The sequence below is a fragment of the Xenia sp. Carnegie-2017 genome, unplaced genomic scaffold (assembly GCF_021976095.1).
Source record: "Xenia sp. Carnegie-2017 unplaced genomic scaffold, XeniaSp_v1 HiC_scaffold_4, whole genome shotgun sequence".
In the NCBI taxonomy this organism is placed as follows: Eukaryota; Metazoa; Cnidaria; class Anthozoa; order Malacalcyonacea; family Xeniidae; genus Xenia; species Xenia sp. Carnegie-2017.
In genome coordinates this window covers 3,625,727-3,647,154 of record NW_025813504.1, presented here as the reverse complement: position 1 = coordinate 3,647,154, position 21,428 = coordinate 3,625,727, and the positions used below count along the sequence as shown (strand labels likewise).

Genomic DNA, 21,428 nt, shown 5'->3' with positions numbered 1-21,428 from the left:
CTTTGTAACACATGTGTTAAATCAAAGCAAGTTCTCATCATTGAATTTACAGAAAAAATCTATTACTTTTCACTAGATATAACATATGTGCATATGCTCTTGCATGTAATATGTGATCTCAGATTACTATATACATATTTGAAATCTTGAATTACTGTTCTACTTGTTTAAACTTATAAAATACTTAACATATTTTTAGATCTTAAAAAAACCTGCATATACTTTGTATTTATATTATTGTTGTTAGCCAAGTACGTAAATCAATTGATACTGCAAACATTTTACTTTTTTGGCATGTGCATGTTTAGTAAAATTGGACAATCCGAAGAAGGGAAACTCATCCTGGGTGAAATTGATCATAAATACGTACGCTCCTTTGATAAACAATAGGCTTTGGCAAGTCAAAATAAGGGTAATTAATGATGACAAACATGTTTATTGTTTGTTTGACTGTGTGGCAATTGTCGCTACTGGTGTGTCCAAAATCTATGGCCCTAAAAATGATATAAAAAAATTAGCGAAAAGATTGGTGCAGTGTATGACAGGGAGATGGATGTGGTATGTGGAATATGTATCATTTATTATGGTCAGGTGTAAAAACATTATGTAGAACAAAAATAATTCTATCAAAGATGTTCATTTCTTTCATTATTACACATCATTTGTTATATCTAACAGACAAATAAACATGCGTTACTTGCATAGAAGCAGGTAAAATTTTTTTGCTATTAATTTTTTTTCTCGAAAAAACAAAAAGCGGTTGTAGCTAAGTTTCTTCATAAAATATCAATTTAATATATACTTATCTTTTTTGTAGTACAAGATGGTTGACTGCACAACACCCTTGAAATCCTATGCTCTTTTTTTCTTCATATCGGGCAAAGAGTTTAAACTTACCCGTGAACAGTACACAATAAATGTGAGTAAACTGTCAGCATACAAAATATAATTTGCAAAAATCTTTAGCTTTAATTATTTTGACAGTATATAATGTTTTATATGTTGAAAATATCTCATAGGGGGCTTAATTTGTCTTGTTCTCTTTTATTATATTTGGTAAACAGACTTTTTAAATAAATGAAATAAGTGTATAGTCAAATCGTTGACAACATTTTCTTTTTTAGGCGGCAAATATGCTAAAATGCAAAAAATTATTTCTAAGATAAATAAACGACTTAAAAATAGAAATGTTCCGCTCTTTTGCCTCAATATTCTATTTCTATCGTTGTTTAACGTCATCAAAAACATTTAGTGGAAGACTTCCAAAAGTAAGTAAAGGATAATAGAATATATTATTTATCAACGAAGAAAATGGTGCAAATTTATGTCGTATGCATCGACATCCCTCGTTTCATACGCTAGGAAACTACAAAATCAAAATGTCTCATTTCAGGGAATTTTATTATATTTTAAGCCTCGTTTAATGCATTATCAATGCATTGTCACGGAATGCTCTTTTGTATTGCTGTGGCTCAATGCTTTATTTCTCATTTACTTACATAAGTTTTTCTTCCTATACAAATAGACAACGAGGAGAAAGGACGATTATTGTGAGAAAAATATGTTGAAAATGGTGGTGCCGAGACAGAGAAGAAAGGGAAGCCACTGAAGGAGATGGATGGGTGTGGTGAGGCATGATATGAGGAGCATTTGAGAGTAATAGAAGATTTTGTAATGTACAGATCTTATTGGAGATGGAAAACCCCGAATTAGGGAGCAGCCTTGAAGGAGAAGAAAAAGAAAAAGTTACTGGAGTAACTGTCACTAAAAACAATTGTCATTAATAGAAAATTTTATGGTCCATCTTTACAAAAAATTTATAATAAGTATTGCAAAAACTTTTATTATAAAAAATGATTAACATGAAATAGAGGGGTTCAAAGTTTGTTTTTTTATTTTGTGCCATATTTATGTGAAAAATATCGTCCAGAAAAATAATTCATAATGCTATTTAACGGGTGTAAACGTGTAAAAAATATTTAACAGGTGCCTCTGTATAAATACCCACGAAGAGACCAACCCCTTGTCAGGCCTATTACTTTAATTCTTTCAGTGTGGGCTCCTAACATACTCCACCTGTTCAGAAAAACAAAAATATACATGTATTACATACGAAAGTTTATTTTCATAAAATACAAGAAATAATGTATATCAATTTGAATTTTTATCGAGCCAAGTATGTATAATTGACGACTATTAAAGAACTTATAAAGGGAAAATCAGTTCTAGTGCACCAAGTAAGCATTTTTAATATTTGTAAAATACCGTGGTGAATGGCAAAAGTAATAAGTTAATACTTTGCCATTCACCATAGTATTTGCGATCTTTAAAACGATTTTCATATTTGTCACAACATAAAGTCTCTATGTTATTATTTGTAAAATACGAGATTCTTAGCATGTAATTATCACTTGTGCGCCACTGGCAACATATCATTTCAGATTAATAAGATGTCATTCGGTAGAGACTTTAAAAACGTTTTGCTTGAGCAATTTTTTACAAGCAAAGTCTATATGGAAGAATAAGAATGTATGTAGAGTTAGAATGCGTAGTTGCATCTGTGTTATGTATGCTCGGAGCTAATTTTTGATAAGATTGATTTTGAAATTGGTTGTTCGGCAGAACAGTCTGAGATCATAAGATCAAGAAATAATTGCAATGCATAGCAATTGGAAAAGCAGTTTATAGATTGTACTCCATAAAAGGCGTGTACACGAATGTACATTGTGACAACTAAGTCATCTTTTGTTGAATATGTTTCGTTGTCATGTTAACGAAAGGGTGCCTTATGGAAAGCTATGGAAGAAGTTAAGTGGTTACAGTCAACTGCTTTACAGAGAAATCAGTAAGAAAGAAAATTATTAAAATAATTGGTTTCTAGATCTTTTGAGCATTCCTCTTACAGAATCTTTGCACCCTCAATCACTTTTCCATAAAATATAATAGCTTTCGAAAAAATAAGTCACACACGAGTTCGCTCGTTCTAGCTTCTAGTGCACTTGCTTCATCTACAGTTTAAGGTATATGCCTTCTTTTTGAGTGATTTCTATCAATGGTTTTTGATTTTCTCACGGCCATAGACTTTAAGGTTTTGTGGTATTTACGCAGATTGACCAACATTATAATTTCCCCATCAGCAAAGCCCAGGGCAGTTATCACTTTAAAGGTGATCACACGTCACACATTGTTTGAATTTCCAATTTAGCGGCTACCGCTTGTTGAACCATTGCGCTATTAACAATTTTAATTTTATGGAGACCTCACGTTAAAGGGGCCACTTAAGTTTAGGACTTTGGAATTTTAGGGGCCTTGCGTTTTAGTGTAGAAGCCTGACACCTAATATTGTGTATTGCTTAACTGAGCTTTAGTTCTAGAACAGGACTATTAAGAAAATTAAGCCAGAAAAAGCACGCGGGGCCTGTGGCTGAAGCCAATACAGACATATGGTTGATTTGGGCATGAAAATATCAACAAAAAGCTGGTTTGCATGGATGCAGTTTCAAAACAAAATGCTTTTGAAGTTACTTTGTAGGAAAATCTGTAAATTTTAAACGTGACAAAATAGCCAAAAGATGAAGATTATCTCCAGTACAGCTAATGATCCAAATGCATAATGATATGGAAAAATTTATTGCACTCGTCTTTTAAAACATATCTCAAAGCATTTGAAAGTTAATCCAAATTTTCCTGCTTTTAATGCAATTTTATTAATTAAGTAATTTAAGCTTGTCAATCTAAGTGCTATAAATGCAATAGAAAAGCTACTAGGATACTAGCACGATGTGTGGTTTTCGTTTAAAGTTCGAACATAAGCTACTTTTTACAATCGGTAAAGAATCTTTGATGGAATAATTTTATAAAAATGTTTTCAATAAATTTTGACTGCTAAACAACAAAGCATTAAATATACACTGGTATGATAACGCCTGTTGTCCTTTATTCGCACGGAAGTAACATGCATATCAACTTCATAACTATCTGCTATAAGCAAAGGAATTATTGTACTCTTTTAACAAAGCTTCACAAGAATGTAGTCAACCAAAACGCAAAAGGTACTATAGAAATGCAAAATTTGTAAACGATCACAAACATCAACTTATATTTATTGAGTTGGTGGGAACGATACAAGAAAGTTGTCTTTTGTTCGTTATACATATTTCTATTTGTATTTACTGCATAGAAGAATATTTTTGCAATTTTATCTATTAATTGGTTTATTCTGTCCACTCAACAGTAAAATTATATGCTATTGTCTCACGCTTAAGATAAATCGACCTTTTTTAGAAAATTTGGGATAATTTTTTATATCATAAGCATCGAGCTTAAATTGCATGAGATATTTAACAGACTATATGTGTTTCAATGTACGTGGAATCCTTTAATATAAATAATATGAAATACTCCGATCTGTGTATGCCATTTTGTTGAAATGTTGAAAATAAGACCATCACAAAAAATTATCCCAAATTTTCTAAAAAAGGTCGATTTATCTTAAGCGTGAGACAATAGAATATAATTTTACTGTAAGGAAATTTACAACTCGTTTGCAAAAGGGGAAATTGTATGAATGCAAATTTCAAAGAAACCTTTTCTGGATTGTTCATCAATTTCTTGAAGATTGTAATCTCTTCAGAATAGCATCTCTGGATAAGTTAATTTTCAAATTTTTGTGACAAACCAAAACTCGTTAATTATCTTTATTGCCATTAAATCAAGGGCGCGGAACATTTGTAATTGGGGGCTATATTCATATACTCATATGAAATAATCAGTAAACACACTTGATTTCAATAGAAACTAATAAAGTAAAACATTTATGTATGAATAATAGCCAGCCCCAATTATTAATGTTCCGCCGCCCTTGATTTCCATTATGAGAGACACATTTTTGAAAGTATATCAAACGATTAAGCAAAACAATAAATTTATTGTTCAACCTTTCTTTTGACTTGTTATACTTACTACTATCGATAAGAAGATAATCAGTTTGCGTTGTCGAGGAGAAAGTCCAACACTGAGTATGATAAAGTATTGTAGTGCATGTTATCATCCAGACGATAAACACCAAATGAAACGAATTATTCCATATTTGCATACTAATTTATTTAATCTCGTACGAACTAATTACTATTCATTGACATTACTCAGTCATAAACTATTGAAACAAACATAACATAATTTGTGTTTAAGTAATTGTTGTAAACTTCTAACATAAATAAACAACGTGCGAGATATAAATAATTTTTACAGTAGATAATCTTGTAACTTGAATTCATCCCGTCTCAGGAGAGGAGATAAGTGGCTTTTTTCCAGTTGAAAACGCCTGACTTGCAGGAACAATATTCTTTTGGAATTTGTATTATATCCGTGAAAGGGTAGGAACAATATCCACAAATTTTAAGTTGTCTGCAACATTTATTTTTACACTTGGAGCAAATAGCATAGCATGTTCCTGCCATCACATAGAATAGAAAAAATTTAAATGTCATTCATGTTTTTCATTTTATAGTTTTAAACTTATGTTTGAAGTATTTGCTAGAAAATTATATTGTAAAACTTTGTATAGCTTAATTACCGGTGCCTTCCTTACAAGCTTCAATAGGTTTTCTGCAAGATTCATCCTTACAGTCGTAAGAGAAACTTCTAAAACCTCCGCCATGACTTGGCGGAGTCATCATCAAAACAATAAATATCGACATGATCACTTTGACTTTATTCATCATTCCTTAAACAAAACAATATCGACATTCAAAACTAAGATGTTGAAATTCTACAACTTCCACGCAGTCAACATATGTGGCTTTATACCTATTGATATGCTACTAAGACTTGATTGTTACCTGAGTAAATGATTCGATGTTTTGTCTTGGAGAAGTGTTGCTGTTTTAGAGAATTTAGCTATTATGCATTTAAGAACAAGCGCGTATGTTTTTTATACTTCTGCAAAAGTGATTATTGAATAATTTATGATGCATGAAAAGGGCCAAATTAAAAAACTCTTAAGTTCGTGAATGAAGTTAAATAAGTAAAAACTTCATCAAAACTATTCACAACATCTTAAGGATGGAAAGTGTGAGCAAAAGGCTTTTATAATGATTTCCTATCGGTATTGTTATATATAATTTAACTTATCATTTTGCTTAAAGTCTTCATGAATTTCTCTTATTTAAGAGAATTCATTATCTCAGATGTAGATATATATATCCAAGCATGCCCGATAGAGGTTAAACCTTTCGCATCAGCTGCAGCAAAGCCAGCCTGTTTTTAATCCTACTAAACAAATATTTTCATGTGGTTCATTTTGCAAAGAAAATGCGATCATTTTGCTAAAAAATATAATTGTGTAAGAGAAATGAAAGTTCGTGTGGTCTTTACCTCAGTATACATGAGCGAAAACACGACACATTTGACAGCCATGATAAATGCACCTGTCACTGGTATGGCTAAGCTATAGCCGAAATTTCTTTTTCTTTGCGTCAAATTAATGAGACAATTCGCCAAATAGAAAAAAACTCTTTTTCACACTTTGGATTGCTTTTGTGAAATTCTTAGGCATTTTTATTAGTTAGTTTATAGTGCGTTTTGTTTTCCACATACAAATATTACAAATGCAATATCCACTAAAAGCAATACAGCTTCATAAGTGACCCCATTTAACTGTCACATAAACAATACTTATGTTGAGAGCAAGCTTTGATGAAACTCAAATTATTGAAATGAAACGTTATCATAAAATTTGAAGTCTTTTCTCGTTTACTTGGATTCAATTTGCAATAATTTTCGTTGCCTCGAACTTAAATTATTTAAAGAATGTTTTGTATGAAATAAAAGAACCAATTTTGTACATTAGTTTGTATTCAAATGCTAATGATTGATTTGTTCAAGAAAAGTGAATACAATTAAACACAACAATTTTTTCACATTTATATGCACTAATTAAATACATAATTCCATGCTCAATAGTCACAAAAAGAAGCCATTGTTCATCCAGGGACGTAGCCAGAACGATGATTGGGGAGGTGGGGATATTCATGTATTCATTTCATAGTCCATAAAAAACATTGGATGTCAAAAGAAACCAATACGGGATGTAATGAATTTATTAATATTAGCCCTCCCTCAATTATCATTCTTGGCTACAAGCTTGCGTTTATGCTAAAATTACAAAATTACCAAAGGCCAATTGTGTCTGAAAAGAGTTGTCGAATGTTGTGCTATAGATGATAGTGCACTTTAGTTTACATGCACAAATGAACACAACCATCGTATTCAGCTCGTTATGGTTGTCTTAGATTCTGAGCAAAATTAAATTTATATGGTATATGAAACTATGTCAAGGGAAGTTTTGCTCTACAAATAGTTGTTGATATCAGCCACAAACCATCACAAGGCAAAATTTTAATAAAAAACCTGACGTCCAACTACTTATGAGCGCATCCATCTGCGCTAGGAGAAGTGTGGCGTCATATAAGTGACCCTCTTTAAGCTGTCATAAATAAACTCAGAATGCAAATGATATTAGACGCCAGCTTTGATGATACTGAAATAAGTGTAGTATTCCTAGTATTTTAAATAAAATATGTCCATAAGCCAAAAAGCCAATAGGAAATTTGTAGTCTCTGTACGGTGGCTCACAAGGGACACCACACAAAGTAATAAAAGTTATACATAATAAAGATATTAATACACACACAAAATACATTATACACACACAAAATAAAAATACACACGCAAAATAAAAATACACACACAAAATAAAAATACACACACAAAATAAAAATACACACACAAAATATGATCGCGGGCGCTTGCAGTGTGTGATAGCTGACTATAAGGTTGACTATCAGCTTATATATAGCTGACTATCAGCTTATTATAAGGTTGTAATCAGATACGTGTAATTGTGAATATAACATGTTGTCGACTAGTACTTGTCGTTGTATTTAACAGTTTTAACTGCGAAGTATTTATGTAACAATAGAGAGTTTACGTTGCACGGTTTTTCGCGACGGCGACGTCTTGTGTTTCACAACGCCGGCGCAAGCGTATTTTTAGTTTACGCAAAATTACAACGCCGCTTCAGCGGAAGAATAATATAATTGGCGGGAATATAAATCAGTAAACATTGCTTTCAAAAAAATTCAAAAACAAAAAATGCCGAAGTGGAGAGCATTTCGAGAGCGTCTTTTTATGTCTCATTCGGATCAATCAATCGACGACGAAGACTTTTATTTTGCTTTTCAACTTATATACTGCTAAAAGTCCGGATTTGCCTCATTGGAAATGCGAAGAGTTTGATTTAGATAAATTAAGCGACGACGAGTGTAAAGCAGAATTTCGGTTTATGAAATCACACATTTATACTCTTGTGGATGCTTTGAGGCTACCACAATTTATTACATCATGTAATTATACCAGCCTTAAGGTTGATAGAGTTGAGGCATTGTGCATATTTTTGAAACGTTTTGCCTACCCTTGTCGATACATGGATATGTTGCCAAGATTTGTTAGACCAGTCCCTCAACTCTGCATGATCAGTAATGCTGTCATAAACTTTTTATACATGCAGGGGGTCCAAAGAAGACGATTTCACGGCGTCGTCGTCAAAGGAAGCAGCCAAAATGTTAAGAAGCATGCGCACTAGCATTAACTCCGAGCATCTTCATCAAAATTTGAAGTTTCGTAAGCTCTCTAATGTTATCGAAAGAAGCGAAGCTGAGGCAAAAAACATTGACCTCGGTCTGAATATTTCTTGATATCATGCTCAACCTCATCCAATAACTGCTTATTATTTCTCTTATTTATTTTTCGCTTCAGTATCGCAAGACCTTGCTTTCGATTCCTTTCGAAATGTCATTTAAAATATTTCGCAGTTACAACTGTTAAATACGAAGACAAGTACTAGTCGACCACATGTTCTGATTACAACTATATAATAAGCTGATAGTAGTCAGCTATCCGACACTGCAAGCGCCGCGATCATATTTGTGTGTGCATTTTTATTTTGTGTGTGTATTTTTATTTTGTGTGTGTATTTTTATTTTGTGTGTGAATAATGTATTTTGTGCGTGTATAATGTATTTGTGTGTATAATGTATTTTGTGTGTTTATAATGTATTTTGTGTTTGTATTATTATTTTGTGTGTGTGTAATGTATTTTGTGTATGTATTAATATCTTTACTTTGTATAATTCTTATTATTTTGTGTGGTGTCCCTTGTGAGCCACCGTACACCGCCTTGCCTCCCTTAAGAACTATTAACTCACGCTGCATTTATAATGCATCCTGACATATGCTTTTGAAGAAAATTACCGAGAAAGATAAAAAAGATGGTGTTATCTACCGTTGATAGAATTTTAGCTGTTTATGAGACTTTTTAAGCCTATGAAGTATGTCAGGGACAGGCTTTCTCACACACCATAGCTATCGTAACATAAACAATGTCCCGTTATGGTGTTTAATGCTTTATGTGCGTAGTGTAATAATAGATGTTTACAATTAGATATTTTCAGTAGTGATTAAAGTTTCGTAAGTGTAAAATGTTCACGAGTAAATGTAGAAAACAGCTGCATTATCATGATTCAAAGTATGATTCATAAACTTGAACTTCTGCATTCACAGTATTCAAAATTGATAGTGTGGATTTGCCAGTCACGCCGCAAAGATGATGCAGGTAAGGGGCCCCTTACCTGTTAAAACCTGTTTAACCTGTTAAAAGCTAAACAATAATTTTTGCTGAGGGATACCATCAGAAATATGAACTGCGATCTTAGCAAAAAATTAATATACTTCATTATTTTAGAAAGAGCTCTGAAACATAATTGAACGCGCCCGCATTAGTGCTACAACAAAGAAACAGACACTACTTTTGTCATTATACATTGTAAACAATTCAAGTCGAAGCCCTTTCAGTTAATTCACTGACAAAAACTAAAGTGAACTATAAGCAGATATTCATCCTGTTTTATTAATACCACAACATCTCCAATTAATACCGGAATGGTGACTAATGTAGTCTCGTTCTCCAATCTTGTTAATTGTGGCTTTGACAAAAGCTTCCGTAAATTTTTCTCGTGCAATGTCATTTTTTTAAGAAACTTTTCATTCATATCTTTATAAAATTAATTTCATTCATTGTTTAGGAATAAACATGCAATACACTATTTGCATTGCACACTTAAAGAATGATGGGCGAACATTGTTCCGGCTTGCACTTAAAAAATTGTTATTGTTCAAGTTCTGTGCTTGTAACATTGAGGTTTGTGTCTGCAAGTGATTTGAATCAGTTCAAAGTTAAGAGACTGCTCATTAAAAAAACATCGAAACGTGGAAAAAGGAGATAGTGGAAGACTCGGCAATAGTTAAAACAACAAATAGCTGCTAAATTTTAAATTCAAAATACTTTGACAAGAATATAGTATTTGTAAGGAATTTTAAAAAATTAAAATCTCATCAATAGAAATGCTTTTATCAAATGATAATCCATATAAAATTAAGCTGGTATTAATGCGTTTTGTTTTTTTTACTTAACCTAGCTCCACAAAAAACCATCAAAAATATAAAAACAATAAATTTTAGGAAGTTTTAGCAATAGTAATACTGGTAAAAGGTAATGGTAGTTAGTACTGAGCTCTAACTGATACATTTTTATGAATTTCTACCTCTAAGGTGCTTTGTTTGGATCCTACAATCATTATTCTTCACTTAAAAATTTCAAATCAATCAAGTCTCGGACAAAGTTTTTAATCTTTCCCATTGCTTAAATGAAAAGCGTATGGATGAAAATTGTTGTAATATTGCTGTGATTTTGGAAACCAAACAAGAAGGACTGTTAATTCAGAAAGTTATCTTATTCATAAAGGGATACTAAAGAACAATTTGGGGTAGTTGTTAAAAAATTTTTTGTGTTCGATATATTTATTAATATTTCATGAATTGAGATAGCTGTCTGTGAAAAGATTCTTTGTATTTTTTTTTTCTGAAATTATCCTCAAATTCTCTAATTCTCTTTCACAACCACAAATCCAAATCTGAGAGTTTTGTCTTGCTATTTCCATCATATTTATTTATATCCTTAGAAATTTAATGTTTTTGCATCTTTTCTCATTAAAGTATTTCATAGCAGGATAGAGTTCATCATTTATTTACTTTCCATCATAATCCAAGCATTTGATTCAGTGAAATACCGATAACAAAATTTCAACAAAATTGATCAGCCTTTGCTTGTTTATTTTGTTAGCCAATCACATTTTATCACGTGATTAAGCTAGCCAATAGAATTTCTTCAATCCTATAGATCACGTAAGCGTGATATTTGGAAAATTAAGACTTTTCAATGTTCCAAGTGCTGGGAGACAAGGAAAACAAACTGTTTGACGGTTTAATTTTGGGATTTTTTCAATTTATTATGCAAAACAAAAAGATAACATTGAACCATTGTCTATACAGTTATAGATAGACGGGTAAGACGTCATTTGTGATAAAAGCAAGAAGTGACCACTCGCCGCGGCGGCTCGTTGCCACAGTTTTCATCACAATTGACGTCATACCCGTGTATCTACAACTGTATAGACAACGATTAAATGTTATTTATTTATTAAGTATTTGACATTAGCATGATGACTATGACGTAACATGCAAGACACCTATAAAAATAGATTTCTCACCGCTCAAATATCAATTATGAGATTTTTTCAGAGGAAAGACTTGATTACAATATTTTTTAGAGTCTAGCCACGAAAAAATCTATACGCCAAAGAATGAAAAATTTTATGCTGCACATGTTTTTCTTTATTTGAGAAATAAAGAAAGGTGATTTAGAAGAAATAGAGTCAAAAAATAGAAGAGGTTTACTCTGTTTGCACGCAAGCATATGTGAACCGAGGATACCTTTGGGAGAACTTAAGTGCAGATCAGATCAAGCCCGAGACCGAAGGTTGAGGGTTGCACCTGCTCGAGATTTCTATGAAACGTTTCCGCAATTTGCATAAGCCAGTGCAAACGCAAAATTTTTTTTCTGTATTTTTAAAATCAAGACAATGCCAAACAGATTAATTTGAAACAAAACATTTTAATTTTTCATCTAAAATGTATTCATGATCAATTTGAAAATTCACTTGACTGATTGATTGTTTTCATTGATTGAGCTCAGATCTATTTTTCACAGACTCATGCAAAACCCACTGTTTTTATATTATTAAATAAATTAAATCCCAGTCATATGCTTTAAATGACTAATTTTGACATGAACTCATTAACAAGGGTCAGGGGCTCAGGAAACTTTTGGAATCTTGGGTTGTCCAAACTTTTTTGATCATATATTCTTTATATATGTTCAAATATGTATTGAAATACAATATTTTGTCGATTTTAACAACAATTTTACATCAATCATTAATTAAAAAAAAACTTTGTGTTTTTTATACTATGCGTGAAATCCATCTAAAGTGGTACCACGGATAGGACTATCATGGACTAACTCACATGGCCATTTTTACATTCTATAAATAATCACAATTATTTTTTTGCCACCAGGAAACCACCCGACATCTAACTATCAGGATTAAAGAATACATAACTTCCGACGAAGCTCACACATCCACAAGCACCTACTAAAAAATCTTAATTGCAAATCCAAATACACTCGCTCATGTTTCACCATCTTAGACACCGCAAACACTCAATTTTCTCTAAAACTTAAGAAGCCCTACACGTACGCAAACACAAACCTGATCTCAAGAAACAGATAGGATAGATCATTAAATTTATTGGATTACCAATAAATCAATTGACAATAAAAAATTTGAAAATAGTAACAATTTATAGAGTGAGAGTTGTAATAAAGTAAATGGTTTGAACCTCGGAGTAGCGTTACATGTCTGTAAATGTCAATCGTCCAGGTTGGTATAGTCCTGAGGAGGACTTTTTGACTGTGAAGATGACTACCGCTAAGGTTGTCGAAACGTCAGTCAACAACAACAAAAACAGTGTTTCTCAGGACTATACCAACCAGGACGATCGACATTTACAAAAATGTAGTGAGAGTTGTGTTACATAAATGCACTTTTGAAGCAGCTTGCGCACAAAATAACAAAGCTAAAAAGCAATTGGAACACATAGATTTCAAGTATGGCACATGTTGTCCAAGATTATAAACTTCCGGGAAATTTGGAAAAATCGTGCACAAACGCTAGTTATCCAAACTACCGATTATTTTTCAATTTTTCCTATTTTGAATGCTATTTTCTTGAAACCTTCATTTACTGCTTCCGCTTAATCATAGCAAAATCAATAGCAAAATGAGGTTTTGAAGCTGATGAGCTCTGTTTTCTGTGCACCTGAAATTTAAGTAAACTGAATAAGTACTCTTTTTTGGATAAAAATTGGCAATATGTCAAAGCACATGCCGGTTTAATAACATAGAAATAGCAAACTACCAAATAATTTACAGGAATTATGTTACACGATTAAAATAAAATTCTTTACGAATAAAGTTTTTTTGTATAGCACAGAAAACTGGTGCGATAAAAGCCTGACAAAACTGGTGTGATAAAAGCCTCACCACGGAAAGAACTCTACAATAGTACATGCATAGTAAACACAGAGTAAGGGAGGGAGGAAGGAGAATTTTTTATGAAACTTCTCTCGACGATGGCCAACATGCTGAAAATTATTATTGATTATGCAAATAGTCCTCAGTTATTCATAGCTATTTGGATAAATTGAAGCTCATATCAGGCATAATTGATGATAATTATAACAAAATGGCATTTAAAAACGACGAGTTTGAACTAATCCGCAATTTGAAGCGTTCGAGTACGCCAAGCTTCCTAAACTTTGTCAGCACAATTAACAAGTGCCATAGTTTAGAGCTATGCGTTCCAATCGCTTTTTAGCTGCATCATTTTTGTGCGCTAACAGTTTTAAAAGTGCTATTTATTAACACAATTTTCACTATTTTATTCTTAGATGAGCCTTTGTAAGTCTAACTACCTATTTATACTAAAGTTTTCTGCAGATGTTGCGCGCTGACAACTTTAGCGACGGTTTACTTGATGTTCATTTTTTTCTTGTGTATAGTCTCTGCAAGTAATGAGTTTAATATTTTATGCAATATTAAACTCGTTACTTGTGATATATAAATTATCACAAATTGTCTAATTAACAAATAGATAACATTGAACCGTTGTCTATACAGTTATAGATACACGGGTATGACGCCAATTGTGGCAAAAACTAAAAATGTGGCAATGAGCTGCCGGGGCGAGTGGTCTCTTTTGTTTTTATCACAAATGACGTCTTACCCGTGTATCTATAACTGTATAGACAATGGTTCAATGTTATCAATTTGTTTTATATTATAAAATAAAAAAATTCCCAAATTAAACCGTCAAACAGTTTGTCTTCTTTGTCTCCCAACACTTGGAACATTGAAAATTCTTAATTTTGCAAATATATCACTTGCATGATCTATAGGATTGAAGAAATGCTATTGGCTAGCTTAATCACGTAATAAAATGAGATTGGATAGCAAAATAAACAAGAAATGGCTGATCAATATTGTTGAAATTTTGTTATCGAAGACGAAGTACAAATTAATGTTTGAAAACTGGTTTTTTCTTTTCTTTTTGCAAATACGTTAATTGCATCAACTAGGTCTTTGTGAATATCTTTATTTGCCCATTCAGGGAGGTATTGCGATAAATTTTCAAATATGTCTGCCATTTGTTTCTTTTTATAAACATAAAATTTTCTATGACGTCAATTCCGTGCGTATGTCCTTGTATAGATCATAGCTCTCGACCAATGAAATTTCTCAAATTCTTCTGGTTATAATATAAAAATAGTCGGTTAATCTTCAGCATGAGACGTCAGCATATAATTTTACTGTTAGGAAAATTACAAGTTATTCGCAAAAAGGAAAGTTTTATCAATGCAAATTGCAAAGAAAGCTTTTATGCTTTGTTCATCAATTCTTCACCTCTTCAAAATACCATCTTTGGATAAGGTAATTTTCAACCTCTTGTTGCAAACCTAAACTCGTTAATTATCTCTAGTACCAATGTCAGCTATGAAACTCATTTTCAAAATAAATGAAATAAATTTGATTCTGCAAAACAATAAATTTATTATTGAATATTTCTTCTGACGTGTTACAGTTACTGCTATTGATCGGAAGGAAATTGGTCAGCGTTGTCTTAGAAACAGTTAAAATAATTTTTTATAAAGTAATTTACGACATTTAGTATTGTGAAATAAAGTCTGACACTTAGTATTATAGAGTATTGCAGTTTTATCATCCAGATGATAAAAACCAAATGAAATGAATTATTCGACATTTGCACAGTGATTTATTTGATCTCATACGAACTAATTACTATTTATTCACAGTCATAAACTATAGAAATTAGCATAATCTAAATTTAATTAATTGCAGTAATTTTCTATCATAAATTAAATGCAAGAACTAAAAGACGTTTGTATTAGCTGCTAAGTAAGTTAAAAGGAGACAAGGTTTCTTTTCCTGTAAAATCTTTCTCGCTTGTATAAGCAATTTTTTTCAGGAACTTTTTGCATACGCATGAAAGTTGAATAACAATATCGACAAACTCCAACTTGTTTGCAACATTTATTGTTACATTTGTGGCAGTCAGCATAACATGTTCCTGCCATCACATAAAATAGGAAAAAAATAAACTGTGATGAATATCTTCAGTTTTTTGTTTCGAACTTGAATTTGAGTTTTTGTATGTAAATTTTGTTGTGAAACTTTATAACATGTAGTTTACAGAAGTTACCTCCTTTTAAAGCTGTAGTAAATTTTCTGCAAGAAACCCCCTCACATTCGTCAGGGAAACTTATAGAACGTCCTCCAAGGCTTTGCTGAGTCATCATCAAAATAATAAACATCGATATCATCACTTTGACTTTATTCATCATTCCCTAAACAAAACAATATGGACGTTCCTATCTAAGATTTTGAAATTCTACAACTTCCACACAGTCAACATATGTGGCTTTATACATATTGATATGCTACTAAAACTTGATTGTTACCTGAGTAAATGACTCGATGTTTTGTCTTGGAGAAATGTTGTTGTTTTAGAGAATTTAGTTATTATGCATTTAAGAACAAGAGCGTATGTCTTTTATACTTCTGCAAAAGTGATTATTGAATAATTTATGATGCATGAAAAGGGCCAAATTAAAAAACTTTTAAGTACATGAATGAAGTTAAATAAGTAAAAACTTCATCAAAACTATTCACAATATCTTAAGGATGGAAAATGCGAGCAAAAGGCTGTTATAATGATTTTCTATCGGTATTGTTATATATAATTTAACTTATCATCTTGCTTAAAGTCTGCATGAATTTCTCTTATTTAAGAGAATTCATTGTCTCAGATGTAGATATATACATCCAAGCATGCCCGATAGAGTTTAAACCTTTTGCATCAGCTGCAGCAAAGCCAGCCTGTTTCTAATCCTACTAAACAAATATTTTCATGTGGTTAATTTTGTAAAGAAGATGCGATAATTTTGCTAAAAAATATAATGGTGTAAGAGAAATGAAAGTTTGTGTGGTCTTTACCTCAGTATACATGAGGGAAAACACGACGCATTTGAAAGCCATGATAAATGCACCTGTCACTGGTATGGCTAAGCTATAGCCAAAATTTCTTTTTCATTGTGTCACATTAATGCGACAATTCGCCACATAGAAAAAAACTCTTTTTTTCACACTTTGGATTGCTTTTGTGAAATTCTTAGGCATTTTTATTAGTTAGTTTATAGTGCGTTTTGTTTTCCACATACAAATATTACAAATGCAATATCCACTAAAAGCAATACAGCTTCATAAGTGACCCCATTTAACTGTCACATAAACAATACTTATGTTGAGAGCAAGCTTTGATGAAACTCAAATTATTGAAATGAGACGTTATCATAAAATTTGAAGTCTTTTCTTGTTTACTTGGATTCAATTTGCAATAATTTTCGTTGCCTCTAACTTATATTATTTAAAGAATGTTTTGTAGGAAATAAAAGAACCAATTTTGTATATTAGTTTGTATTCAAATGCTAATGATTGATTTGTTCAAGAAAAGTGAATACAATTAAACACAACAACTGTCTCACATTTATATGCACCAATTAAATACATAATTCCATGCTCAATAGTTACAAAAAGAAGCCATTGTTCATGCAGGGACGTAGCCAAAACGATGATTGGGGAGGTGGGGATATTCATGTATTCATTTTATAGTCCATAAAAAACAATGGATGTCAAAAGAAACCAATATGGGATGTCATGAATTTATTAATATTAGCCCTCCCCCAATTATCATTCTTGGCTACAAGCTTGCGTTTATGCTAAAATTACAAAATTACCAAAGGGCAGTTTTGTCTAAAAAGGGTTGTCGAATGTCGTGCTATAGATGATAGTGCACTTTAGTTTACATGCACGAATGAACACAACCATCGTATTCAGCTCGTTATGGTTGTCTTAAACTCCGAGAAAAACTCAATTTATATAGTATATGAAACTATGTCAAGGGAAGTTTTGTTCTACAAATAGTTGTTGATATCAGTCACAAACCATCACAAGGCAAAATTTTAATAAAAAACCTGACGTCCAACTACTTATGAGCGCATCCATCTGCGCTAGGAGAAGCGTGACGTCATATAAGTGACCCACTTTAAGCTGTCATAAATAAACTCAGAATGCAAATGATATTAGATGCCAGCTTTGATGATACTGAAATAAGTGTAGTATTTGTAGTATTTTAAATAAAATATGTCCATAAGCCAAAAAGCCAATAGGAAATTTGTAGTCTGTACGGTGGCTCACAAGGGACACCACACAAAGTAATAAAAGTTATACATAATAAAGATATTAATACACACACAAAATACATTATACACACACAAAATAAAAATACACACGCAAAATAAAAATACACACACAAAATAAAAATACACACACAAAATATGATCGCGGGCGCTTGCAGTGTCGGATAGCTGACTATAAGGTTGACTATCAGCTTATATATAGCTGACTATCAGCTTATAAGGTTGTAATCAGATACGTGTAATTGTGAATATAACATGTTGTCGACTAGTACTTGTCGTATTTAACAGTTTTAACTGCGAAGTATTTATGTAACAATAGAGAGTTTACGTTGCACGGTTTTTCGAGACGGGGACGTCTTGTGTTTCACAACGCCGGCGCAAGCGTATTTTTAGTTTACGCAAATTTACAACGCCGCCTCAGCGGAAGAATAATTGGCGGGAATATAAATCAGTAAACACTGCTTTCAAAAAAATTCAAAAACAAAAAATGCCGAAGTGGAGAGCAATTCGAGAGCGTCTTTTTATGTCTTATTCGGATCAATTAATCAACGACGAAGACTTTATTTTGCTTTTCAACTTATATACTGCTAAAAGTCCGGATTTGCCTCATTGGAAATGCGAAGAGTTTGATTTAGATAAATTAACAACGACGAGTGTAAAGCAGAATTTCGGTTTATGTAATCACACATTTATACTCTTGTGGATGCTTTGAGGCTACCACAATTTATTACATCATGTAATTATACCAGCCTTAAGGTTGATAGAGTTGAGGCGTTGTGCATATTTTCGAAACGTTTTGCCTACCCTTGTCGATACATGGATATGTTGCCAAGATTTGGTAGACCAGTCGCTCAACTCTGCATGATCAGTAATGCTGTCATAAACTTTTTATACATGCAGGGCGTCCAAAGAAGACGATTTCACGGCGTCGTCGTCAAAGGAAGCAGCCAAAATGTTAAGAAGCATGCGCACTAGCATTAACTCCAGCGTCGTCATGAAAATTTGAAGTTTCGTAAGCTGTCTAATGTTATCGAAAGAAGCGAAGCTGAGGCAAAAAACATTGACCTCGGTCTGAATAATTCTTGATATCATGCTCAACCTCATCCAATAACTGCTTATTATTTCTCTTATTTATTTTTCGCTTCAGTATCGCAAGACCTTGCTTTCGATTCCTTTCCAAATTTCATTTAAATTATTTCGCAGTTAAAACTGTTAAATACGACGACAAGTACTAGTCGACCACATGTTAAATTCAAAATTACACATATCTGATTACAACTATATATCAGCTATCCGACACTGCAAGCGCCCGCGATCATATTTGTGTGTGTATTTTTATTTTGTGCGTGTATTTTTATTTTGTGTGTGTATAATGTACTTTGTGTGTGTATAATGCATTTTGTGTGTATAACGTATTTTGTGTGTGTATAATGTATTTTGTGTTTGTATTTTTATTTTGTGTGTGTATAATGTATTTTGTGTGTTTGTAATGTATTTTGTGTATGTATTAATATCTTTACTTTGTATAATTCTTATTATTTTGTGTGGTGTCCCTTGTGAGCCACCGCACACCGCCTTGCCTCTCTTAAGAACTATTAACTCACGATGCATTTATAATGAATCCTGGCATATGCTTTTCAAGAAAATTACCGAGAAAGATAAAAAAGATGGTGTTATCTACCGTTGATAGAATTTTAGCTGCTTATAAGACTTTTTAAGCCTATGAAGTATGTCAGGGACAAAATTTCTCACACACCATAGCTATCGTAACATAAACAATGTCCCGTTATGGTGTTTAATGCTTTATGTGCGTAGTGTAATAATAGATATTTACAATTAGATATTTTCAGTAGTGATTAAAGTTTCGTAAGTGTAAAATGTTCATGAGTGAATTTAGAAAACAGCTGCAGTATCATGATTCAAAGTATGATTCATAAACTTGAACTTCTGCATTCACAGTATTCAAAATTGATAGTGTGGATGCGCCAGTCACGTCGCAAAGATGGCGCAGGTAAGGGGTTAAAAGCTAAACAATAAATTTTGCAAAGAGTAATATGCTCCATTACTTTAGAAAGAACTCTAAAACATAATTGAACGCGCCCGCATTAGTGCTACAACAAAGAAACAGACAATACTTTTGTCATTATACATTGTAAACAATTCAAGTCCAAGCCCTTTCAGTTAATTCACTGACAAAAACCAAAGTCAACTTTTAGTAGATATTTATCCTGTATTTATAATACCACAAAATCTTCAATTAATTCCGGAATAGTGACTAATGTAGTCCCGTTCTCTATTCTTGTTAATTGTGGCTTTGACAAAAGCTTCCTTGAATTTTTCTCTTGCAATATCATTTTTTCAAGAAAATTTTCATTCATATCTTTATAAAATTAACTTCATTCATTGTTTAGGAGTAAACATGCAATACAATATTTGCATTGCACACTTAAAGAATGGTGGGGGAACATTGTTCCGGTTTGCAGTTAAAAAATTGGTATTGTTCAAGTTCTGTGCTTGTAACATTGATGTTTGTGTCTGCAAGTGATTTGAATCAGTTGAAAGTTCAAAGTTCAGTCCGCTAAAAAACATCGAAACGTGGAAAAAAGAGATAGTGGAAGACTCGGCATTAGTTAAAACAACTAATAGCAGCTAAATTTTAAATTCAAAATACTTTGACAAGAATATAGTATTTGTAAGGAATTTTGAAAATTAAAATCTCATCAATAGAAATGCTTTTATCAAATGATAATCCATATAAAATTAAGCTGGTATTAATGCGTTTTTTTTTTCACTTAACCTAGCTCCACAAAAAACCATCAAAAATATAAAAGCAATAAATGCTAGGAAGTTTTAGCAATAGTAATACTGGTAAAAGGTAATGGTAGTTAGTACTGAGCTCTAACTGATACATTTTTATGAATTTCTACCTCTAAGGTGCTTTGTTTGGATCATACAATCATTATTCTTCACTTAAAAATTTTAAATCAATCAAGTCTCGGACAAAGTTTTTAATCTTTCCCATTGCTTAATTGAAAAGCGTATGGATGAAAATTGTTGTAATATTGCAGTGATTTTGGAAAACAAACAAGAAGGACTGTTAATTCAGAAAGTTACCTTATTCATAAAGGGATACTAAAGAACTATTTGGGGTAAATGTAAAAAAAAATTCTATGTTTTCTATATATTTATTAATATTTCATGAATTGAGATAGCTGTCTGTGAAAGATTCTTTGTATTTTTTTTTACTGAAATTATCCTCGAATTCTCTAATTCTCTTTCCCAACCACAAATCTAAATCTGAGAGTTTTGTCTTGCTATTTCCATCACATTTATTTATATCCTTAGAAATTTACTGTTTTTGCATCTTTTCTCATTAAAGTATTTGCATAGCAGGATGGAGTTCCTCATTTCTCTACTCTCTATCATAATCCAAGCATTTGATTCAGTGAAATACCGATAGCAAAATTTCGACAAAATTGATCAGCCATTGCTTGTTTATTTTGTTAGCCAATCACATTTTATCACGTAGTTAAGCTAGCCAATAGCATTTCTTCAATCCTATAGATCACGTAAGC

At 32.1% G+C, this 21,428-nt stretch overlaps 2 long non-coding RNA genes across 2 annotated transcripts; both read right to left on the bottom strand.

Annotated features, from left to right (window-relative positions):
* Window positions 1-5,081: 5,081 nt before the first annotated feature.
* LOC124455574 lies at window positions 5,082-5,925 on the bottom strand. The gene is made up of 3 exons (XR_006951911.1): window positions 5,841-5,925; window positions 5,576-5,725; window positions 5,082-5,452 (listed from the first exon to the last, which is right to left on the bottom strand). It is a non-coding gene; the product is annotated as an uncharacterized LOC124455574 (long non-coding RNA).
* Window positions 5,926-15,327: 9,402 nt separating this feature from the next.
* On the bottom strand, window positions 15,328-16,134 carry LOC124455559. The gene is made up of 3 exons (XR_006951902.1): window positions 16,057-16,134; window positions 15,798-15,942; window positions 15,328-15,665 (listed from the first exon to the last, which is right to left on the bottom strand). It is a non-coding gene; the product is annotated as an uncharacterized LOC124455559 (long non-coding RNA).
* Window positions 16,135-21,428: the final 5,294 nt, after the last annotated feature.